This window comes from Dipodomys merriami, unplaced genomic scaffold, assembly GCF_024711535.1.
Source record: "Dipodomys merriami isolate MVZ:Mamm:240054 unplaced genomic scaffold, mDipMer1.0.p SCAF_17, whole genome shotgun sequence".
NCBI classification, from domain to species: Eukaryota; Metazoa; Chordata; class Mammalia; order Rodentia; family Heteromyidae; genus Dipodomys; species Dipodomys merriami.
The window spans coordinates 19,426,453-19,452,555 of NW_027203048.1; the positions used below are offsets into that span (position 1 = coordinate 19,426,453).

General features: G+C 40.3%; 1 protein-coding gene across 2 annotated transcripts in view; it reads left to right on the forward strand.

The window, feature by feature from the left end:
* Positions 1 to 26,103, forward strand: part of Tmem178a (transmembrane protein 178A) — a 61,330-nt gene that overhangs the window by 10,491 nt on the left and 24,736 nt on the right. Inside the window, exon 1 of one of the 2 annotated variants that reach the window (XM_070025443.1) lies at positions 3,050 to 3,158. The exons of the other annotated variant lie outside the window; for it this stretch is intronic. The gene's annotated coding sequence lies outside the window, so the exon portion shown is untranslated. Of the gene's footprint in view, positions 1 to 3,049; positions 3,159 to 26,103 lie in introns of those variants that run through there. 2 annotated transcript variants of the gene reach the window in all.

Here is a 26,103-nt window from a genome sequence, read left to right on the forward strand (position 1 = left end):
AAAGCAGAGTGTACATGCTTTGGTGGTCTGGAGGGGAGAAAGCCCTTTGATTTTGTATAGAAGAGGTGGAAGGGGATGTCTAGGGGCTTAAGCCAGATAGTTTTCTGGGGGGTGGGAGATTGTATGGGGGAGCTGATGGATATCATAGCATGAGTGCTTCAGTCCCTTAAAGTCATCCTTCGGTGCCATCACTGATTTAGAAAATTGGCAGGTATATAAATAACTTATTACCCGTTAGTCCTCTGAACAGGTCCCCAAACACCTGATCTGGGAAGTTCAAAAGGAAATGACAGGAGAAATCATAAAAGGGCACAGTTGCGTATGTCCTCCAAAGGTGACAGTTATTGAAATAAATGTGTATGAGAGGCATTAAATAGAATGGTTCCCTATTCTCTTCACCATGCATACAGATGATTGTGCAGTAACATTGTCATTATGCCATGGGAGAAACAGAGTGCTTTTTTACTAATAGGCCCCAGATTTTCATTTTGCAGATTTGTGGCACAGTGCTTTTTTCAGAGCATGCTTTTATTTTGGAACTCTCACACAGTTCTTGTTTTAGCACTCTTCCATTTCTATTTGCAGGTTAAAATGGCAGACCTATCTTCCTCCCCTGCCCCCTCCTCCTCACCCTTGCCAGCCAGTATTTTCTATTTTCCTCATATATATAGTTCTCTGGAGTTGTTTTAAGCTGGAATCTTTTAAACCAGTCACTATATCATGGTTCATACCTGTATTCTTATCTTCTCAGGAGAGTGGTATTTGTAGGATTAAAGTATGAAGCCAGCCTGGGCAGATAAGTTTGCTAGACTCTCAAAAAGCTAGGGTTGGAGGAATGACTCAAGTGGTAGAGCTTCAGCCAAGCAAACCCAAGGCCCTGCATTTAAACCCTAAACTGGTGAAAACAACAACAAAATTGAATCTTTAGTGTCAAGTAAACAGAATGCCCAAATAAACATATGTATCATCTTGCATAGTAGCCAATCTGGGGAAATCCTGCAAACAGACTGGTTAATGACACAGGGAGATTCAGTGTAATCAGGTCTTAGAAATGTTGGTGGTAACAGTCTTTCTTTGAGCCCTTGTGTCTTCCTGGTCACAGCAGCTCTATGAATTACTTCCTCACAAGATGACAATTCAAAGGTCAGGAAAGAAGACAGTACTCCCCTTTCTGATCTATCTATCTATCTATCTATCTATCTATCTATCTATCTATCTATCTATCTATCTATCTATCTATCTATCTATCATCTATCTATCTATCTATACACATATACATATATATGTATACATATGTATATGTATACATATGTATGTGTATAGATGTATATATGTACATGTATATATACGTATACGTATATATACATATATATGTATCAGAAGACTTTCAGTGGACTTCACACAGTCTCCTTGTTTAGAATGTCATGACCAGTCCTAAACCAACCCATAGTAAGTAGGATGGAATGGCCATGATTCTCTTTAGACCAATCACATTTTTCTCCTGGTGCTGGGAATGGGATAATCTTCTTAGGAAGTTCTTGGGTGCCTGGCATCTGAACAAAATCAAGGAAGAGTGTCTGCTCTGCCATAGCAAGGGACACAAGGGACATGCAAATGGTAGTACCATCCTACTAGAATATTCCACAGTAGGACAAGATGATAAGAAAGCCCAGTTACCCTGCTAGCTCTTTCAGCTTTACTGCTTTCTCTACACCCTGCCAGTTCTACTTGCAAGATATGGATGCATCCTTCAAGCTGTGTGTTTTTCCTTTTTTGAAGAGCAGTTTGTGTTGTCTTAATATGTAGTGACCAGAGGCTTCACAGTTGTTTCCAAGGAGGCTTATATTTATAGGTTGTACTTTTTAAATGCCAGGTAAACTGTTCAAAATAGTGCATCTTATGGTGATCAAGATAAGATGGGGCAGTTATATTTAATGGAGAAGTTGGTGCTACTGCATTTCCCCCTCACACATAGTTCTCCACTACCTCCCACTACCTTTCCCAAAGGAAGAGCTCTGAGGAAAACATCCTGATCTTTTTTTTTATTATTGTGAAAATACTGTACAGAGGGGTTAGAATTACATGGGCAAGATAATGAGTACATTTCTTATCAAGCATTGTAACATCCTCCTTTGTTTCCCCTTCCCATCCCTTCCCAGCCTCCCCCCGCCCCCCCACCAAAGTTGCAAAGTTAGTTTCTGACATACGACTTGTAAGTCTCATTGTTGCAATGGGTCCACCTGTATCCCTATTTAAACCATTTGTTTTTTCCCTTCCCCTCCACAAATTATAACAACTTAAATACAGTGAAAGCAGGGGTTATACCGTGGGGGAGGGACATACAAATCAACAAAGAAATAATCTTATAAATGTGTTAGAAACAATCGCATGAAAGAAAAAAAAAACATTTGAATACATATCTTAGGGTTGATTTCCCTAACATCAAGTTATCTGACCTTTTCTGCTTGTCTCAGACATATAGTAGTAATTGAAAACTTGCCCCACCCCACCCCTCTCTCCAGCCATTTCCATTGTAAAAATCTCTTCCAGACATGCTGTGAGCTGTTTTAGTTTCTGAATTCCTTAGAGGGATACAATGACAATCCCTTGACTGGTGCTAAGTGACCATCATTACAACTTCTAAGTACATATACAACTATAATAATTATGAGAAAGGAAATTAGCAAAGCACTCTTTGTGTCCTTGTGTATTGTGAGAGGCATGTATTTGAAAATTGAGTAACCAATTCTACTTCAAAGAAGAGCCAGTTTCATAATCCTTGAAATTCCTCTGAAGAATTTTTCTTTCGAAATGACAAATCTAGAAGGCCAGCTGAGAAAACGGCTGTTTAGCCCTATGTGTTTAGCCATATATGTTTCTGTGTTTGGAGAGGGGACTGGGGGAGGGGCCTAAGCAAATGAATCTTGGTCACCTCTAGCAATGTTCAAGTTACACCACTCTAGTGAAGCTTGTTTCTTCTGATGGAATTGCTTTTGCTCCTCCTGGGTCCCTTCTTGGACATGGAGAGGTCTATTTCTTAAAGCTGGATAACTCCTCAGAGCAGGAATTATGAAGCAAGAAAGTCTGAACTGTTGCAGATGGACTGAGCTAGCAGGATTTTAGTACAGAAGTCTCAGAAGATGGTGCAAAGCTGCAAGGTATGTGGGTGGGCATATATTTGGGCCACCAGATTGCATGCTAACTTGTAGGTTCACAGAGAATAAAAGCAAAAAAGCAGGAAGGAAAGAAAAGGAGATAGGAAGGGAGGCAAGCAGGAGCTAGTATTTTGTGGATCTTTAAGGGAATAATATACTGAGATATTAATTCCTTAAATATTCAGCTTTTATTTTATTTTATTTTTTAAACCATCTTATGTCTTTAGTGTAACAAACTAATGTTTAACTTATAGGTTTCCCAATAAGTTAAACATAGAATTACCAAATAATAAGCATGTTCTGCTTGTAGTTGTATACTCAAGTGAATTGAAAACAGATACTCAAACAGAAGTATAGACATATATATTTATTTAACATTATTATATATTATATATATATACATATACTCCGAATATAAAGCTATTCACAGTAGCACTCCCACAGTAGCAAACATATGGAAACAATACAGATACCTATTAACTAATGAATGGATAAAGAAAATGTGGTATGGCAATATAGTGGAATATTATTTGGCTATAAAAAGGAATGCAGTACATGATGGACCTTGAAAATATTCCAGTCAGTGAGAGAAACAGGTACAAAAACACATATTGTGAGCCTACTTATATGAAAAATTATCTATTATATTCAACCCCATAGAAACAGAAAACAGGGAGGGGGGATGGAAGTAATTGTTTAATGCATCAGATAATTTTTTTTCGACGTGAAAATGTGAAGGGAAGAGTAAGAGTGGATTTCCAAAGTACTGTCACTATATTGCACACTTTAAAATGGTTAGATTGGTAAACAACAATATGAAAACTCTAAATACTGGTGGTGTGCATTACCCACAACTATAAGCCCAAATCTCTTAGCAGATCATGAAATTCATTTTTGCCATGAGGCTCAATCTACTTACTACTGAGGTTATGTATTGAATACTTCTTCAAGAAATCTAGAATCAGGCTATATTAGACTACTTGCTATTCTTTCAATACTTGCACCTTTCATGTTTCTGTGTCATGGAAGGTTCTGTTTCTTTTGCCTGAAATACCATCTCTTATCTGACTGTCTGGGCAGATTCTACTTTTCCTAGAAAGCCTGGTGCCTTTGTTATTTCTACTTTAACTTTTCTTGACTCTTCCTTCCTCTCCTTCCTCATTCTGTGCAGGATGAATTGTTTTACAGTAGTATATTCTTACCCAAAGTTTTATTTTCCATGGCCAACTGTGGTCTAAAAAGATTGCATGGAAATTTCTACAAAAAACTGATTCGTAAATTTCACTTGTGTACCATTCTTTGTAGTGTGATAAGATTTCATGTCCTCCTGTTCCTTATTGCTCAAGACATGAATCTTCCCTTTGACCAGAGTAACCTCACTGTATATGTTACTTGCCTGTTTTTTCAGCTACTAATCTCATTTTTATCAAGACTCGCTGTCTTAGTATTTCCATACTTGTGTTCAAGTGATCCTTATTTTACTCAGTAATGACCCCAAAGTCCAAGATTAGTGATGCTGGCAATTCTGTTAGAGTATATTATAATTATTCAGTTTATTATTGTTACTCAACTCCTGTATCTACATAAATTAAACTTTTTCATTATTAACTATGTATAGGGGAAAAAACATGATGTAGATAAAGTTTGTCCCTAAGCACAGTTTCAGGCATCCACTGGGGGTGTTGGAGCATATCCCCTAACTGTAATGAGGATTCCACTCTGCTTTTTATTTGTATTATAGTAATTTCTGCATTGTACTGTAGTTTAACTCCTTGCCTATTTTCTCCCTACCTTAAGTCCAGGAGCAGATACCATCTAGCTGAGGACCTAGCAGCACAGGTAGTTTTTCCTCACAATGTATTGGCTTGATTCAAATCACATTCTTATCTGATCCATTCTTTCCTACCCACTCTAGAGTTCTTGTTCAGTTCAAGGGCAAGGAGAAGAGAGACTTACTCTTATTTTTCAAAGACTAAGATACCAATTACTCAAAGAAAACAAAATACCCAGCAGTAAATAAGAAACAGTAGTAGTAGATTAAAAAGAAAAAGAGAAAAAAAAAGAACCCTACAGGAAAACAAAACCAGCATTCACGATATGCCTTTATTTTGGAAATGTTCAAAATATTAGTATAAAATGATCAGAGAGCCTTTTTTAGGGGATTTTCCTCATAAAATGTTCTTAATCCTTAGCTGAAGGATTGCATTATTAATTAGGTGCTCTAGTCTGACTGCTTATCTCCCTGGGAAGTCCTTACCTTCAGGAACTATTCCTTTGTCTCTGTTTTTTCATAGAGCCAAAGAGGATGGTTTGGGGATCATAGAAAACTCAATATGCCAGTAGAATTTTATCAATTCATTCTTTGCATGTCCTTGTACAGCGTTGGCTTATTAAATATTCTTTTTCCCCAATAAAATTATTCCAGGCCCAATGACATCCTTCCCTTGACCAGAAAACAGAGTAGCTGGAATGAATTGCTGAAAGACTCCAGGAGGCTGCCCTTCATTAGGCTCTTAACTGAACTGTTTGGATGCTTTCCGACTTGTTTCTGTGTGCTTAGGAAAGCTGGAGAGTCATGTGGGGAGATGAGAGAGCCCTGTGTGCTCTGCAGGCAGAGGCAGCTCTTCAAGAGATGAGGGGCTTTAACTGGCACTCTGCAATGGTCTTTCCTTCCAGCCAGTGTATTTTTGCAGTTGGTTCAGGTGATAAGAGTCAGGAGATTTGGATCTTTTCTTTTCTCTGCTTTTAACTAGTCTTATGACCTTGGGCAAGTCACCTCGCCTCTGCCAATCTAGATTTTTCTCATTTGTAAATAGAGAGGTTGGATTAGTGCGATTTGTTGGGTGTCTGGCAGCATCAACTGCTTTAATGATAAGATGCTTGGTAAACCTCAGCTTAATTAACTCGGCAAAGGGTCAGGCTAAGAAAAGGTTAGTTTCCTCCAGAAACAGCCTCTAGGATAACCCAGTTTAAGGACTTTTTCCTGCGTTCAGGCTACTCACTTATATAAACTATATAAAGCTTTCTTTTGCTCTTTTAAATGTGGTGTGTTTTCTTATCACTAATTTTCTTATGTAGTTCCTGAGAGGTGTTTTGTTTTGTTTTGTGTGCCCATCCTGGAGTTTGAACCCAGGGCCTGGGTGCTAAGAGCTATTTTGGTCAATGCTAACTCTCTACCACTTGAGTCACAGCTCTACTACTGGCTTTTAGGTGGTTTACTGAAGGTAAGAGTCTCATGAACTTTCCTGCCTGGGCTGGTTTTGAACTTCAATCACTAGATCTCAGTCTCCTGAATAGTTAGGATTATATGTAGGTATGAGCCATTGGTGCCCGGCTAATTCCTGAGAGTTTTAAAGGAGAAATATGAACTTACTATTATTTCAGGAAATTTGTTTTGTGAAAACAATGTTTACTGTTTGGAAGAACTCAGCTGTATATACTTCTTCTTAGATAATTTCATAGGGAATTAGCGTTAATAAGATATAGCTAGTTTTACATGAAATTTGGTTTTACAATGGAGAACAAGAAAATAGAAATACCCTTTAGAACATTGCATAGTATGCATAATTTAAATCTTGCCTTGCCTGCTCACTTCAAATGTCTTTGAAGAACTTTGGAAAAAGTTTTCATGAGAGAAGGAAACCTACTTTCTCTATGATTGCAGGAAACGCTTTTAGGTTATTTTCCTTGTTTGTTTCACAAGAGACTTGAATTCTTAGAGAAAAGTCTCATTTTCTTTGTAAGTTTTAGAGATTCCTGAATTTAATAGTCCACTGTGTTAGTCTTAGAATTTTTATTATTATTTTATTATTTAGAATTCATATTATGAATCTTAATTATTTCTGTTTCTTCCCTTTTTTCTTCGAATGATAATAGTATCATTCTTCAAATGATACTATCTGGCTGTCTTGGTTAGATGTCATTCCATGTTCTTGGTGTCTTGAACAAAGAATCAAGCAAAGTACACACAAGTAATGAGAGAATTATAGGTTCATGGATGTGAAAGTAAAGAGAGTAAAGTGGAAATATGCTTCACAGTGTAGGAGCAGATCTGAGCAAGAGCACTCTAAGAACCTAATCAATGGTGACTAGAACAAGTTAAGGCTCTTAGGGGTTGAGAGGAGGGTCAGAGTCCCCTCAACAGGAGGAGTTCTTTACGACAGACAGTGTTGAGTGGCAGGTAATGGTTATATAGCATTTTTTTTTTGTCATGGGACTCTATTCCTGAGCTTTTATTGCTCGAGGCTAGTGCTCTACCGTTTGGAGCCACAGCTCCATTTCTGGTTTTCTGGGAGTAAATTGGAGATAAAGAGTCTCACTGGCTTTCCTGCCTGGACTAACTCTGAAACTGATCCTGAGATCTCAGCCTCCTGAGTAGCTAGGATCACAGTCATGAGCCACCAGCAGTGCCCAGCTTTATTTAGCCGTTTTTTTTTTTTTAACTGTGCATGACTAGTCTCACATGCATTCTATTATAATGATATTAGTGATATATCATGAATAAATGTGAAGTCCTAATTTCAAAGCTTGCTTTCCCATTGTTTTCTTTTACCATAGCCCTTTCCTCCTAGGTGTAGGCCTTCGTCAGATGTGATGCTCATTAGGCAGAGTTGACACAGGCTTTTGGGTAGTATTTGGCCATTTCTTTGGGCAGGAGTGGTCTTATCAGTAATCATGGCTATAATGGACCTGTTCTATCTTTCTGCCTCATAGGTATCTTGTCAAATATTGTAATTGACATGTTAACCATTCTTATAGTTAATAATGTTAATTATCTATCCTTGAGCTTTTTTGGTGCTCAAGGCTAGTTCTCTACTACTTGAGCAGCAACTCCACTTTTAGCTTTTTGGTGGTTAAATTGGCAATAAGAGTCTCATGGACTTTTCTGCCCCAGCTGTCTTCAAACCATAATCCTTAGGTCTCAGACTCCTCCTGAGTAGCTAGGATTACAGGTGTGAACCAATGGCACCTGGCTTTACTCTTCTCTAGACCTCAGTTGCCCAGTTTTAAAGCAAAGTGTAGAAGTTTATACTTTCTGAGTTTTGAAGTTATTACATTCTATGATTTATTCAGGGTATCAAGAAATAAGGAATGAATTTTACGAATAGCCAGAAATCTCCTTTTATGCATGTCAAAGCTTATTTTTCTCTAACTGGATGGATATATATTTTCAGTGCATTATGCACATTTCTGCCTTTTGAAACAGAAAGCACTAAATGGAGTTCTGCTTGGGTTTAGCGCTTGCATAAGGTCATCATTATGAACTATGATGTAATACCTTGTGCCCCCAGGGAATGTCCAAGTGTGTTAAACCCTCATGCCTTAAAGTTGAGTGACATGGTCTACGAACCTTTACAAAAATGATGGTACTTGTCCTGATTTGTGTGTGTGTGTGTGTGTGTGTGTGTGTGTGTGTGTATGTGTGCTTGTTACTTTGTGAAATATTTTCTTCTGCTCCTGTTGCCTGCCACCTGCTGTTCCTTTTTTCATTCTACTTCATTGCTTCCAATGGGCTAGGAACAGCGACTAGAGATGCAGCAAGTTGATAGTAGGACAGAAGTGAAGGTAAACAGTCACTCACAGAGGAGGTACCTCTATGAGTGAAGACTTCAGAGATTTTCATGGTCCCTACCTGAGTCCTGTGGGGGTGTTTGTGTTGTAATAAACAGCGTACAGGGTCAAGGTATATAGCATTTCTTATTTATAGGAAGATGTGAAGTGTGTTGTCTAGCCTTTGTAAAGGAGAACTTGAGGATAAGAACAAGGAAGGCAGTGACTGCAAGAGGGCTCAGAGATAGAAAGCAGTAATGCAGAGGGCAGATCCGGGGAGCCTGTGAGGATGTCCTGATGATTACTGATAGGCACAACCAGGTCTCTGCAGTGTCCCTCACAATCACCCCATCCACAGCCTTGCTTCTTTGTTACCCCCCCCCCCCCGCCCTGAGATAATTTGCATAAAGGGGAATAGGTAGTGGTCAAGTGTAAATTAGCACCTACAGTTACTCTATTGATCCTCAGGACTGCTTGCAGTAGATTAAGAAAATGTAAATTGCTTACTCACGTTCTGTGTATTTACAAATAAAAACCATTTTTATTAGCTTGCAACCTGCACTATTGTCCATTTCAGCATAAATTTGGACACTGACTAATTTGCACTTGCTTAATCTGCAAGGCTGGCAATTTGGGGAAGCCTCAGCCTCCTCCATCTTCCCGCCCCAAGGTCTCACCTCAGTCATCCAACAACAAAGCCAGGAGGGTGATGTTAAACCCTGGAGGCCATAGTAAGTGTGTGTGTGTGTGTGTGTATACCACTGGGGCTTTCTAAGCTTTTCTGATACTTTAAAATAAATAAAATAGGGCCAATCTTTTTTTTTTTTTTTTTTTTTTTTTTTTTTTTTTTTTTGTCGGCGGTGGGGCTTGAACTCTGGGCCTGGGCGCTGTCCCTGCACTCTTTAGCTCAAGGCGAGCCCTCTACTGCCAGAGCCACAGCGCCACTTCCAGTTTTCGAGTGGTTTATTGGAGATAAAAGTCTCACGGACTTTTCTGTCCGGGCTGGCTTTGAACCAGGATCCTCAAATCTCAGCCTCCTCAATAGCTAGGATTACAGCATGAGCCACTGGCTCCTGGCAATAAGACCAATCTTATGCAGGTCTGTCTTTGCTGTTTTCTGGGTACCCGTGGACGAGGAGCAATATGCCTTCCAGTTAATATCTGGTGCTTGCTGAGACCACATTTCCCCTATCTGGAAGAAAGATGGGGACTCAGCTTGAAGTCTAGAATATCTAGTAATATCAGTGGGTGTAGTTTCATCTAGGGTGTGTTTTATAGCTCCTGGTAGAGAAGTGTGGGGGAGAGCTATGAAGTGATTAGTCATTAGAGAGTTGGATCCTATATACTGCCTATTCAGGCATGGAAGTTAAGCATGCTTACAATGATAAACACTTGTGTTAACTTTTTATTTTCTTTTAACACAATCAGTGTGGATAATGATGTGCATAGTGTGGAAGCAGCTTTTGCTTTCTTCCCTTCTAAGGCTGGCCTTCTCTTCACTAGAAAAACACTATGATAATTGAGCTCAGAATTCTGGAATTACAGTCCCAGTAGCAGTGTAACTGCCTTCGTTATCAAAGGGTGAGGACTGACTTCTTCTTTATTGATTCGGGCTGATAATCATGCAGTCTATTGGGCCATTTCTAATTATTTTGGCTGTCTTAATTATTGGATTGTGCATGATCTGTTCTGTTCAAACAATTTCTTTTTTTAAAGAAGAATAGAACCAGCTGAGGAGTGCATGTATCTACCTAATTCCTATCATCTTCTGCCTCCAGCCCTTTATGTCATGTTAAATGAATCATTTTGTTTCTCTGTTTTTCATTTTCCTTTCTATGAGCATACAGAGAATGATATTTATCTTGTGGCTTATTTAGGGTCACTAAATATCAGGTGCCATCAGAATATAAATTGTTTCTATCAGCTTGATAGGATCATTCATGCTGTCCCCATATGGCTTAAATCTTTATTTTTTTCCTTCTGATAATGACCTTTTGTAAATAACTGCTTATTGTAGAAATTGTAGAAAACTGCAAGAAGGAAATAAAAATCATCTATAATGCCCAATTTTTTCAACCTGTTAAGAGATTGGTTTCCATCCAGTCTTTACATACACATACACACATGCATTTCAGATATGAAATACATGAATCAGATCTACTGCTACATCACAAGACTGTTCCAACTTTAATCATTTTTAATATCTGCATAGTAGTTTAATGTGTGATTTTTTTGCTATCTGGCTAAGTCTTTCTGACTCCCCTCTTTACCACTTATTTGCCCAACTGGCAGCATCATCTATCTAAAATAAACTTGATTATATCACACTGCAACTTAAATCCTCTGTGGTGCCTAATAACTTAATGGACAAGGCCTTGTAGTGTCCGAGAGGAGCTTTTCATCTGGCCTCTGATGACCTTCCTTCCCAACTCATTATTTCCCATTGCTCTCCATCTCACACTCTTTTCTCTGACAATTCCAGACCTCCAGTTAGTTCCTAGAAACAACCCTTCCTCTGAACCTTTGTCTGAAGTGCCCATTCCTTCCCCAGGTGCTGCCCTGGATCTGGCTGTCTGATTCGAGAGTTTCTTCCACCTTCCTCACCAGGAGCCTTTTTTTGTTTTCTCATGGCAATCCTCTAATGGTTTATTTGTAACTCCATCACCTGAATTACTGTTGGCCTCTCCCAATCTGTTCTCTATATTGAGCACAGTGAAATGGATTTTTGTGCTTGCTTGTTAAAAACAATTCTGATCCTATCTTCTCTGAGTTTGTAATCTGGGGTCATTGGTATTGAGGCTTATAGTAGAGACTAAATCTCAGTCACACTTCAGAACCTCCGGGGTTTAGCCCCTACCTTCCTTTCCAGCAACGGCTTCATGATTCTGGCCCTTACTCTTTGCACTCCAGGACTGAAGTCCTTTCTGTGGCAGGCCTGTGTTGGAATAATGATGGTCTTACCCACCCTCGGCACCTCAGCCTTTTCCACCTGCCATCACCTTTCTTTCACAGCTGGGCTCCTAGTTCTGGGATCAGAACTGTGATTTCAGTTATGTGTACCTCTCTTTGATGTCAGACTTGTCATTGTACATGTCCTTCTATTTTGGGGCTTGTGTTTGTTTTGATTTACTGTGTACGTGGTCTTGAACTGGGGAGAAATCACCGGGACCAGTAGCTGTTAGACAAGCTTTTCAACTAAATGGGCTAGACTAAGATGCAACTAAGTTGGGTAAGGCAGGAAGCGTGGATGAAAGGTGATCGTGTATGGGAAATACCCACAAACCAATTATGAATCCCATTTTACAGCTTAACAATCGGGTAAGTGTTTGGCGGGTTATCATAGGACTAGTGGGCCCAAATGCAAAAGCCTGTCTCCAGAGGTAACTTGCAAGGAAGATCATACAAGTCCAGCCTGTGTCTTAGGAAATGATAGAACTCCTGGTGTGGGTTAGGTCAGCATGGGAAAAATGGCCCCTTCCCTTGGTTCTCCATCCCTGGCCCTCTCAGGAATTCACGGCCCAGCACCTAGAACCCAGGTAACTGAAGCACACGGATGCGGTGGGCTGTTTCCCAGCCTCCTCTCCGCCCTCCCCCCTATAATCTCTCCCTCCCTCCTCCGCCCCATAAATTCCCCCTCTGCTAATTGTGTCTCTCATGGTGGGCAGGAAATCCAGCTTTCCCCAAACAACTCTTCTGCCTGAAATGCCTGCAGGCCTTCTTTCTCCAATCCTTACAGTGGTGCAGTTTGTAAAGCCCACATTGGCTTGTCCATCCAAGGTAAATGTGTTGGCAGATGGTTGGATCAGTCAGGCAGAGAAGTAATACAGCTAGAAGTAGGGAGACCGATTTCACCTCTACAGTACCCATGTCCCATTGATGCCGGGTGCTTTCTGACACCTTCTGCAGGGCTGTACAACTTGTGTGGGCAGCTGCTGGCCAGGGTGCTCAGAAGCTCTGTGCTGAGGATCCCTGAGAGGGAGGATGCTAGGTGCTCAGACTTTGGAAGATGAAGGTACTTGTGAGCCCTTCAGGGAAACAGAGGCAGGCTCTCCATGCGCAGGCCTGGGCTTCTGTGCTACCTCCTAGGAGTTATGAGGACTGTGGGGTGCCCTAGAATATTAGATATCTAGCTCCAGGCTTTGAAAAACAGATTCAAATCAGAAATCTTCTGGTGGAAGAGAATAATCCATAACGTATGTTACCAGAGAGATTTTTTTTTAAGTGTTCAGAATTTTCTTAAATTAGGTTTTTCTTTTAATTACCTACTTATCCTTCAGAAACTTGGAGCAGTCCCATTCCTTATCAACATATTCCTTGTCAATTATGCACAGGCTCAGGCTTCTGGTGCTGAGGGTGATGGTTAAGTACAAGGCAGCTGGAAAGCTTTCCCCATGGGTGGACGGAAGCGATAGGAATTCTGATGTGTTGCAGCTCTGGGTAGCTGCTGGCAGCTGAATGGAGAGAGACTACTGAGCACAAAGCCTGGGAGCAAGGTGTCAAGGGAATGGGTTGCTTGTCTAGGCCTGGGGGGAGTGTTAGTGGAGGGGGCTGGAGCTGATGAATGATGGACTGGATGGGGGCAGGGAGCTAATGTAATCTTTGATTTCTGTGATCTGGGCAAACTTTGCGTGCCCATTGGCTCCTAGCATCAAATCTTCAAATAGCTCATTTAAGGATGCTTAACAAAATTGCCTATTGGCACTTTTCCTCCTGCCTGATTGGCTACATCATCATGCTGCTTAACATAAAATCGAACCTAGAAATCTTGTGTGGTCCTGCTCTATGAGGTGTGTGTGTGTGTGTGTGTGTGTGTGTGTGTGTGTGTGTGTGTGTGTGTGTGTGTGTGATGAGATGCATTGAACAGAGTGGTTCAGGTCTGGAAGATTTGCGAGATGCATTGAACAGAATGGTTCAGGTCTGGAAGATTTGCAAATTATCTTGTCCTCTCTTTGTCCTCTATTAGGCAATGTTTGTCCTTGTTTGGTCTAGATGCGATAAGGACAGGTAGTAAACAGAAAGAGAATGAGAGTTCGCCTTCGTGTTGTCATTGGAGCCAGAGCAAAAGTCCATTTGTTTTTCAGGCCCAAGCACTTGATACCTTTTTGAACTGTTTGAGCTATGGGAGCTAGATGGGGGAATCTAGGAGGAAGAATGAGGAGTTCTTCCTCCCATCTATAGACAGTGGGACTCAGTTTCCTCCTCTGTGATACAGGTAATAACAACACCTACTTCATGCCAGGAATGTAAGCAAGCCCCTCAGCATGGAGGTTGGTATCTGGAAAGTGTACAGAAGGTTATTATTATCATCACTATTTAGTTCTTATTTTGAAAGAGGAAGATGGGTTATCTCCTGTAATAACTAGGGATGGGGAGCAGGCACTTTGACCAAAGCATAACTATATAATAAATAAAAGCACAGTTATCAGTTTCCTGTAATTGCTCCAGCAATTCTGGTGGTCTCAGAAGTGTGTGCTTATTGGGCTGCTGATTGGTGTAGTGATTTGGAGATGTCTATGGAGCCATCGGAGGAAGCGGAGCACTTGGGAAATAAGAGACAGGCTGCCAAAAGCAGAGGTCCTTTCCTTGATTGTCACTTCCTGATGCTGCCACTAATGGCTTTGGGATTTGGCTTCTTCCTACCCTCCGGCTCTAGCCACTGGAAGGTAGAGAATGCCATCTGCAATTCTTATTGAGATACATCCTTGATAATGCAACCAATTTGTAGATTTTGTTGTCCTTTTACTTCTTTCTTCTCTGGCACCTAGCAGGCCATCCAGCTGAGAAAGGGTAGGGTAAAGAAGTAAGAGGAAACAAAAGTCAGCCTCGTCAGTTTTGTTTCATTGTTGCTAAGAAAAAGTTGAAAATATTGTTTAAAATCAATTTGTGTTGTTTTGTTTGAAATTGATTTCAATCATCCATAAAAGCCCAGGAGTGTAATTCAGTCAGTCATAAAGCCAGCTATACAATAGGCTCTTTTTTATAAAAAAATATTTTCAGTGGACACATAGTAATTACACATATTTGCAGGGCACAGTGTGACATTTCAATTTATGCACACAATGTATAATGATCAGTTCAGGGATGGGGTACATCTATCACTTCAGACATGTCTTATTTCTTTGTACTAAGAGGATTCAAAATCCTCTGCAGTAGTTACTTTGACATAGTTAATTAGTTGATGTCAATCGTAGTTATCCTGTTATCCTATTATGTTCAGAACATAAGTAAATACTCCTCCTAAGCAATTGTATGCCTGATCTTGTTGGCTATCCTTTCTCCCTCCTGCCCTCTGGACCCCTTTCTCAGACTTTGCTCAGACTCTTTCTCGTGAGCCTGAAGACTAACTTTAAAAAGAGCTTTTCATTTCCACTTAACTTGATAAGTACCTGTACCATGTCCCATCATAAATGTAGCCACCCTTCTGGTGAGAACAGGGCTCATGATGACAAAGATGTTTACTTTTTTCACAATGTGAGCAGAGCCATTGCCCTTGTCTATATTTGCATAAATTAGTTATACTCAATGTTGCCTTCCTAATCTTCATATACAGTCATAATTAGTCAATTCAGCTTGATCCAAGGTTCATTTTGTGAAGGATATAAACTTCAGAGAGTGCAACTCAATTAGAGGGATTCTATCAAAACACCTGGAAAGGATCAGCAGTGCATTGTCTTTAGGATAGTTTCCCCTGGAATACTGCCAATCCATTCTAAAATATGGAGCCACTTTCCAGGAAACTATCCCTTTCTCAATTTTTGGGAAAATGCTAAAACTATGAGGGCTTATAGGTCATTGTGCAGCCAGTAGATCTTGTTCACTCTTCCCTCTTCTCCCTCTTTCCCAGTTGTTGTTTAGTTTCAATTTAGCTATTAGTTTATGTGGTACAATGCTTTATATTTAGAAACTAGGTGCTCAATTTGAAAATTACTTGCAAAATGAATGTTTGTTGAAAGAATAAAAGAATGAGTGAATAAAGAATAAGTGGCACGATGATTGTCTTCTGAATGCAAAACAGAAGTAGAATGTCTTTGACAAAGGCAGAAAGTGGAAAGATGGTTGCCAAGGGGCAAATGGGCAGTTTCTAGTTTGAACTATGAAAAGGATTCTGGATATGGATGATGTTGATTATCTCACTAAATTATGAAACTAATACTACGAAACTGCATATGTAAAATGTTCACATTTGTAAATCTGGCTAATCAAGAAGGCTGAGATCTGAGGATCCAATTTCAAAGCCATCCCAGACAGAATTGTCTGTGAGACTCCATCTCCAGTAAACCAGCAAAATGCTAGAATGGGGGCATGGCTGAAGTGGTAGAGCATTAGCCATGTGAGAGAAAAGCTGAGCAAGAGGTCATTCCTGATCTGGTGCAGACACACACACACACACACACACACACACACACACACACACACACACACACACACACACGCACGCACGCACGCACGCACGCGTGCGTGCGCGCGCACGAATGATGCCAGAAATCTGGTAGCATGAAACATTACAATCTTCATAGCTCTGCAAAACATTGATTTTTGACAGCTGTTCCAAGTCAGTAATACCTCCATTGGAACCCAGGGGTCCAGTGGAGAGATTCAGCATCCTGTTTGATCAAAACAGACACACAAAACACAACTGAAAATAGATGTATTGACGAAGGTAATAACAATTTTACTTTACCTATGTTACTTTTTTCCCAAGGCAGCAGAGCTCACTGCCAAAACCCACCCCCCACCAAAAAACCCCCAAAACAAAAAAATCAAACTCCTTTGACCTGTAATATCCCCTATGAGGAAACAGAAAGTGTATTGAATGTCCGGCTCCCCTGGCTTCAACATTATTTAAGAACTGCTTCGCCTTGTTTCACGCAGATCATTGAGGTGATCAGCATGATTGCATAGTTGGGGGAGGGGAGGCAGATTCTAAGTGCAAGCAAAACAAGTAGTTTACAACAGCCACCACACATAGATCTCGAAATCTGACCTCAGATCCTAATAAATTTGAACCGCTCCCCCTCCCCCGACCAAGAGACCCTCCATGAACCCTGTGGAATGCCCCCAACTGGTGGTTGTTATACATACCCTTGAGACAGTACCCTCAAGCCTCCACAAGTAGTGTGTGCACATTCCCCCAGACAGCATATGGACATTCCCAGTCAGCTCAATCTTGATTGGGAATACAGTAGTACACAAAGAATGAAAGAAGCATGACACTACAAAAAGAAAAAAAAAAGACAAGAAAATCTCAAGACTGATCCTGAAGAAATGGAGATTAGTGAATAACCTGCCAAGGAATTGAAAAATAGTCATCTTAAAGAAGTGTACTGTAGACGATAGATAGATGATGACACTAAATTAGAAAAGCAATACTAGGAAAATGATACATTCAACAAAGATAAAAGTAATTTAAAAAGCTCCAAACAAAATTTAGAGCTGAAGAATATAATGATCAAATAAAAAGTCAATAAACAGCCCCAATAATACATAAGATCAGCAAGGGGGCCTGGGAAGGTGCCTCAGTGGTAGAGCACTTGCCTTGCATGCATGAGGCCCTGGGTTCGATTCTTCAGCACCACATAAGCAGAAAAAGCCAGAAGTGGTGCTGTGACTCAAGTGGTAGAGCGCTCGCCTTGAGCTGAAGAGCTGAGGGACAGAGTCCAGGCCCAGAGTTCAGGCCCCATGACGGACAAAAAAAAAAAAAAAAAAAGATCAGCAAGGAAAGAATCAGTGAACTTAAAGACAAATCATTTAAAATTATATAATCAGAGGAACACAAAGTGAAAAAGAAGGCAAAAGAGTGAAGAATACCTATGTGACTTGTAGAACATCATCAAACAGAGCCCTACATGCACTATGGAAATCCCAGATAAAGGGCCAGAAACATTATTTAAAGAAGTAGTGATAAGAAACACCTCCAATCAGAAGAGGACAGTGAATATCCAGATGAAGATGCTCATAGAACTTCCAGTAGTCTCAACACTAAGAGATCTTCACTGAGATACTATGTAGTCAAATAATCAAAAGTCAAAGATAAAAAACAAAGCAAAACAGTGAGAGCAGCAATGGAAAAGCTGTTCATGTACAAGGGAAGCTCCTTAAAAATATCTGTGGAGGGCTGGGAAGGTGGCTCAGTGGTAGAGTGCTTGCCTTGCATGCCTGAGGCCCTGGATTCTATTCCTCAACACCACATAAACAGAAAAAGCCAGAAGTGGTGCTGTGGCTCAAGTGGTAGAGTGCTAGCCTTGAGCTGAAGAGCTGAGGGACAGTGCCCAGGCCCACAGTTCAGGCCCCATGACCAGACCCCCCACACAAAAAAAAGAGGGAGAAACAAAAGTTTTTGTATCCAGTTAAATGTAGATCCCCACCCCCACCCCCCAAGCTTGAGCGCTGTCCCTGAGCTTTGGTATTCAAGACTAGTGCTCTACCACTTGACCCACAGTGACACTTCTGGTCTTTTCTGAATAGTTTATTGGAGATAAGAGTCTTATGGACTTTCCTGCTGGGACTGGGTTCAAACTGTGATCCTCAGACCTCAGCCTCCTGAGTAGCTAGGATTATGGCATGAGCCACTAGCACCCAGCTAAATGTAGGTTTTTATCAGCTTAAAATAGTCTGTTGAAGCTATTAAGAGGTTTTCTGTAAGCTTCATGTTAATCAATCACAAAATCCTGTAGTAGATACATAGAAGACAGACAGAAAGTAATCAAAGCACAGTACTACAGAAAACCATCAAATCACAAAGAAAGGTAGGAAGAGAGAAATAAAAGAACAAAGGAACTAAAAAACAGTCAGAAAACAAGATTAAACTAAATGCTGCCTATGGGAGGTTCACTTTGATTTTAAGGACACACATGGGGTAAAAGCAAAGCGTTGGAAAAAGGTATTTCATGAAAATGATAATCTAAAGGGAGCAGAGGTAGCTAGACTTACATCAGACAACATAAGTTAAATCAGAGACTGGCACAAGAAACAAAGAAGGTCAGTATATAACAGTAGAGGACTCATTAAGAGCTATTAGAAATTATATATATACATATCTAATATTGAGGTATTTCAATATATGAGGTTAATATTAACAGAACTGAAGAAAGAAGTAGTAGTAAGGAATATAGACAGCAAAACCTGAATACTTCACTTTCAGCATTGAACAAATTGTCTAGAGAGAAAAAAATCAATAAAGAAATTGTAGCCTCAAACCACATTATAGACCAAATGTGCTCAATGTAGGCAGAGCATTCCATCCAACAATAGCAGATTATTCTTCTCATGCAGACATATAACATTCTCTAGAATAGAATATGTTAGATTACAAAACAAGTCTTAACACATTTAAGAAGTCTGAAAGTATATCAAGTTTCATTTCTGACCACAGTGGTATGAAATTAGAAGTCTATAACAGGAGGAAAATGTGAGAAAATTTATCAAAAAATGTGAAGATCGAAAACCAACATACAAAAATCAATCACATTTCTGGACACTAACAATGAACCACCCATAAAATAAATACCATTCACAGCAGCTCACATATTCATTCACTCTAGAGAGGTGACTTGTGAGGTGCTTACGTGTGAATTGACTTGATTGTGGTTATTTCAACAATATGTATAAAAATGTAGATGTAAAGTTGTACCCTGTAAATATAAATAAACTACATAGCTAGGTGCCAGAGTTCATGCCTCTAACCCTAGTTACTCAGGAGGCTGATATCTGAGGATTGTGGTTCAAAGCCAGCCTGGGCAAGAAAGTCCATGTGATTCTTCTCTCCATCACCAAAACAAAAAGCTGGAAGTGAAGCTGTGGTTCAAGTTGTAGAGTACTAGCCTTGAGCAAAAAAGCTTGGGGACAGACAGCACCTTATTTTTTTGACATTTATTTTACCATTATGCAAAAATATTGGGGAAAAAAGGCAGCCATGCTACTTGGTCACCTGTTTTCTTCTAACTGCTGTAGCAGAGTGAAATGACAATAAGTACTGTTGTTCCCAGGTTACAGTTTCTAGCCCTTCTATGAAGAGGAGGGGAAGGAGGAGTGGATGGATACTAATATTTAATAAGGGACAACTAAGAGATGGATGCTGTATTAGGATACTTGCTGTACACTATCTCATTTGATTCCTAGGACCATTCTGTGAAATTTGGTGACTACCTGTCTTATAAATAAGAAAACATCCTCCAAGTGATTGGGTTTGTTGCTCATAAGTCACAGTTGGTTCCAAAGCTAACGTTCTGCCTTACACGTTCACATGTTGCCTCATATTAAATGCAGAGAAAAAGAACACATCCCTGAGTTCCTTCCAGTATTTGGGAGCATGTTGGGGTAACCTTACAATTTAAAACCAGTTGTATCATTGATACGTGAACTAATTGAAATTTTTGAAAAATGGGACTGGAGAAGATGAAGGGTTAAGTTTGCTTCCCATATTGACTGGGTGCATGTCTGAATCCAGGAAATTTTAAGTTCAGTTGTGTATCAACAACAACTTTATTAGACAGCTTATCTTCTGAATGTATTGATCTCTCTGGGGTCAGTATGCTGTGACCAGAACAAGGTAACCAGCAGTGATTGTCAGCTTGTCCTTGTAACTGCTATTCTCCTATGTGGAGAATGTAGCATGTTTGAGCATCCACTGAGCTGATAGCTTCATTCTGTTTCATGGGAGGTAATGGCTCAGGGATCAAGGATTAGGATAGAGTGTCTGTTCTTGCCTATATCTACCTTCTTGCCACAAGTGTAACTTTTTTCTTCTTGATACCTCTGAGATGAAGGAAAAGCAAGAGGAAGTGTCTCCTCATTGTGGTTCTCTTGTCTCTGCCAGAGGAGGAAGGTACAGGACAGGGCTAGAGAGAATAAAGAGAGACACAGGAACTGGGTCTGAAATCTTCAATAAGTCACATAAAATTGTTTCTTATTGTTAGCCACAAATCATAAATATCAATTCACTTGTAAACTATGATACTTTGGAAGAGCTGGAAATTCCTGTTTTAAAATTTGAAGTATTGTATGACTTTTGCTTATTTATTTATTTATTTGCCATGGACATAATTGTTATAGCCACAGTAAAGGAGATATAGCAATTAATTAATCATACCAGCAATCATTTGCTACCCTAATACAAGGACAGTTTCCACTATTGCATAGGATTGTGTTTGTTTGGATGCTGTTATCTCTTGTTTGCTGCACTGCTACTTTTTCTTTAAACTTCCTGTGATGATATTTACTCTCTTTGACATGCATTAAGTGACTTGCCATTGAATTCTTCACCTTTGGCCCCGAACAGTCATATGTTTGTAGTTCCAGAAACTCCCTCGAGTCTTTGAAGTAGACTTGGAGTCTGGACTATTAAGAAATAGTCTAGTTGTCTGGATTTGTCTAGATTAAACAAAATACTAGGAGCAGCAGTGACCATAATAATGGAAGCAAACAGTAGTAACATATGTGCTCGCTTCGTTTAATCCTCCTGTGAGGTAGATGGGCTCTCATGGTCATCAGACACAGCTGGGGAAACCTGTACCCAGGCAATGAATGTCAAGTATCTTGCCAAGGGTAAGCTAGTGACTGGTAAAGCCAGCATGCAGATTCAGCCTGGTTTGTTCCAAAGAGAATATAGAATGAACAGAAAGATTCCCACACAGCCAAGCAGTCATTTTTTTTTCCATTAGTAATAATGATAATAAACAACTGGGCCATAAAAAGATAGTAGGTTCTGGAAAGAGAATTCAAACAAAGAATAACCTTCAGTACACCTTTCAGCTACTTCCAACATCAAGCATTCCTGCTCTTGTTCCCTTTTCTTTTAATTGGAGACTTGCTCTTCTTCATGTAGACATCTTTCGTGGGTATGGCGACCTTCCATCCCAGGAGACAGAGCACTTGAGCGAGCCTTCCGAAGAGATGTGCTGTCATTAGAAGACAAACACCAGATTTAGAGTGTGAAAACTTAGTATGAGAAAGAATAGGTGAAAAGAGAAACCTCATTTCTAATTTTCAAAGTATTTGTTGTATGTTAAAAACATCAAATGTTGAGCCTGGTGCTGGTGGCTCATGCCTGTAATCCTAGCTATTCAGGAGGCTGAGATCTGAGGATCGTGGTTCAAAGTCAGCATGGCAGGAAAAGTCCTTGAGACTCGAATCTCCAAATAAACTACTTCCCCCAAAAGCCAAAAATGGAGCTGTGGCTCAAGTGGTAGAGTACTAGTATTGAGCAAAAGAAGCTCATGGACAGCACTCAGGCCCTCAGTTCAAGCCTCAGGACTGGCACACACACACAAATATCAAATGTTTATATGTGTATGTTTGAAACCTCTCCTACCTTCTAATTACTGTTTAATGTGACTATCTGAAAATTTAAAATTATGTATATATTTGTTTACATATAAAATATTGAAGTGAACCTGCCTAATTAATTTTTAATGTGACTATCAGAAAACTTAAACATTTTATATGACTTATATTAGCTTTTTCCTGCTGCCTAGGCTTGCTAATTTTGTATCTTCCTATATCAGTGGTACAGATTTGGTGAAGGCTGAGTGGCTTTGCCATCAGGACTGGTTTCAGTTACTTGTGACTCTAAAAGTCAATGTGAAGCAACTTTACTTACTCTGCTTGGCCTGTTTAAGTTGGGTTTCAGTAAGAATATAAGGGAAACCTTTTCTTTTTTCTTTTTTAAAAACTGTGCTGTATTTGACTTTTTCTTTTTTATATTAATAAGTTTTTTTTGTATTGTGAAAATACTGCACAGAAGGGAAACCTTTTCTTTTGTCTGATTAGCACCTGATTTGTCCTGACATGAAAGAAGCTGGCCACTCCCTTGCCCAGTGACTCTACCTTTCCTTTCAAACAGGGATGCATGCTGGCAAAGCTGGTAGGAGAAAGAGTATTTGGGGTTTTTTGTTTGTTTGTTTGTTCACAGGAAAGCTATGAACTTTCAAGTTGCTTTAAAAGTGTTTTAGGAAACAAAACTGGTGGTCACGAGCCCTTTCTGCTAGTGGCACTTCTGTTGTCAGCAGTTATTTCAGAAGGACCTCTTGAATGTCAGGTGCCTGCCCGCAAGGAACTTGGGACATTGAGACAGAGGCAGACTTTCTGGTCTACCAGTAATCGAGAGGCAGGTGGCTCGGCTTTGTTTCTAACTTCAATATAAAGCCAGAGAATAGGGAACTGTTGGGTCAGCTTTCATGGAAGGCTTTTTCAAGGTGCTTTTCTAAGGCAGAAACCTGGAGAGTTTAGTAGGCTCTGGAGTGTTTTGGTCCATCTTCCTTCCTTCCTTCCTTCCTTCCTTCCTTCCTTCCTTCCTTCCTTCCTTCCTTCCTTCCTTCCTTCCTTCCTTCCTTCTTTCCTTCCTCCCTTCCTCCTTTCCTCCCTTCCTCCCTTCCTCCCTCCCTCTCTCTCTTTCTCTCTCCCTCTCTTTCTCTCTCCCTCTCTCTTTCTCTTTCTCTTTCTCTCTCTCTCTTTCTTTCTTTCTTTCTTTCTTTCTTTCTTTCTTTCTTTCTTTCTTTCTTTCTTTCTTTCTTTCTTTTCTTTGTTCCTTTTCTTTCTTTTTTCAGATCCTGGGGATTGAACTCAGGGCCTGGGCATTGTCTCTGAGCTTCTTTGCCTAAGACCAGTGCTCTACCACTTGAGCTGTGGCTCCAGTTCCAGCATTTTGGTAGTAAATTATAAATAAGAGTCTCACAGGCTTTTCTGCTCTGGCCAGCTTTGAGCTGCGATCCTAAAATCTCAGCCTCCTGAGTTGTTAGGATTACAGGCATGAACCACTGCAGCCTCACTGACTCTGGTGTGCTTTAAAGGTACATGCTGTGGTTGTAGGAAAACCGCATAAATGGCTATGACTCTGCCAGGGTACATTTCTGAGAAGGGCAAAGGTATTTGTTGGGCACCAGTCCCAGGTAATTGTAAGAAAGATGTGGGCTGGAGTTAGATGAGGGGTTCCTAGTGTCTTGGTTTGGTTCAAGGGGAAGCCGCTCATGTGCTCTTGGACAGGGTATGACAGAGCCAGATAATGAAACCCCAGGCTTAGGTTCTGATGGACTACTCATCTTTTGACTCGTACAGTTTGGAAGTTAATGCATTGACAAAGCATTAAAGCTATTAAATAAATGTATAGCACTTACATGTGCCAAATGCTTTGTTTCTAAATAGAGATGTGGTTATATCATAGCAAGTCAATCAATTTAAAGCAATGTAAGTTTATAACATTGTAAAACACAAGTCGATATAGATTTTTCTATATAGGTTTTCTATATAGGTTATAAAGGTTTTCTTTTCTTTTTACTGTAAGACCAGGATGCAGACTTGGTACTTGGTACCTGATGCTTTGTTCATTGGCTGGTGCTTCCTCTCTTCTTTCTCTCTCTCTCTCTCTCTCTCTCTCTCTCTCTCTCTCTCTCTCTCTCTCTCTCTCTCTCTCTCTCTCTCTCTCTCCTTTTTCTTTCCCCTTCTCCTTCCCTCCCATCTCCTTCCCATTTTTCTTCCCCTTTCTCCTCCCCTTCCTCTTTCCTACCCCATACTCTTTCTCCCTCCCTCCATTTCCTTTTTTCCTCTGATACTTGGTATAAACCCAGGACCTTGCAGATGCTAAGCCAGCACTCTACTGCTGAGTTATAGTTTGGACCCTTGGTGTTTTTGAGACAGGGTCTCTCTATGTAGTTCAATCTAGGCCTTGAACTTATACATCCCTAGCTGGCCTTGAACTCGTCATTCTCCTAAGTGCTGGGATTCCAAACCTGGGAGTATCACTCTAGTTCATAGAGCAGATCTGTCCAGAAGATTCTTGAGAGTGGGTCTAGGATTAAGAGAACAGCATCAAGGAGGTCGGCCAGCATTCTCCTCAGGAGTAAGATGGTGGAGTCCTCACCCAGATGGCAGGCATGGAGAGGAAGCCTGTGAACAGATGGTTGGACCCTTGCTCAGGCAAGTGTTGCCTGTGTCTGCTTATCTCTCTGTACACTTGGGCAAATCTGTGATGATCATTTATAGTACAAGCTCTTAGTAGATGGCAGTGCTTCAGTGTGATAAAATGTGGGCAGGTGCCAAGAGATAGCTCAGAATTCAGTGCTGACTTTCATGGAATGTTTGTATGTGGCCATATCCTATGCTGAGTCAGGAATTATTTTTCATTCCTCACTATAGCCCTATAAAGTATCTGTCATGATTCCCTGTCTTTCACAGGCTCAGATAGGTTAACTAATTTGTCTGAAGTCACACAGCTGGGACTCAAAGTCAAGGCTGTCTGACTAGAAGGCCATTCAGCATCACTGATGGATAGTAACGGCTTTTTATAGCATCTTCGGCTTCTCCTGTTTCTCCTTTAACCTCCAGTGTGGATCTCTGTGACCTAGCTTAGAATTAGATTATCTCTGTTGACATTGGGAGAAAAAAATATGTATTTACCAGATCTTGTGTAACACATTTGTATATCTTATTATATAGAAATGGTTTTTAATGGTTTATATCATCATAAAAGTGTCTCTCTTTGGCCCTTTAAGAAGCTAATTAACCACTAAATATAGACCACAACTTGTTCTTTTCAGTCTTATGTGTGTTTCTTCCCCCCCATTGTGTGATGCCATCTGTGCTATGAGCTCATGCTCTTTGTGTTCCTTTTCCAAGAGCTAGATTCACTGTTATCTAAACCCACAAAGCTGGGCTGCTTTCAGTTTGCGTGTGTGGCTGTGAAAACATTGGAATCTAATGCCTCCTTGTGGATTTGCCCAGTATCACTTCTTCACATAACTGCGTGGAACTTTGGTCTCCCCCACACCTGTGCTCACTGTAAATGTATGCTCGTTCTGTTAGCAAAGGGACTTACTTTGTCTTTGGCAAGTCATCAAACAGCTACAGGTCTTTTTTTTTTCCCTGGGTGTTTTTTGAAAGATCTCATTTTGTCAGTTTAATATGTGTGCTGTGGGAAGCCAAACCTTAATAATATGATGTCCTCTTCAAATCTCCTGACTTTGTGCTGTGACAAGTGAAACAAATGTTGAAGAACAAAGACATTAAAAAAAATAAAGGCTGCTCCCTGGCACGGCTCTAATCCATCCTTCACTCACACTTTTGCTTCTGATTCTGCAGAAATCTCTCATCATCTTCCAAGGAAGTGGAACATGGAGACTGTCAGAGGTTTTCTTGTGAACTCAGCTCAGGAGCTCTGAGATCATCACCAGCTGCTTCAGCTTGTTAACCGTGCAGACTAGATCTGGCCACTCGGCACCTCCTTTCTCTTCTCCATTTGGAATTCCCAGCACTAAGTTTAGCTTAAGATGCTAGTGGGGAAGGAAAGGCTACTTGTGGTGTGTGTGTGTGTCTGTGTGTGTGTGTGTGTGTCTGTGTGTGTGTGTCTGTGTGTGTGTGTCTACTTACCTCATTCTTGATACACAATGGATCCCCAGGGAACTGAAAA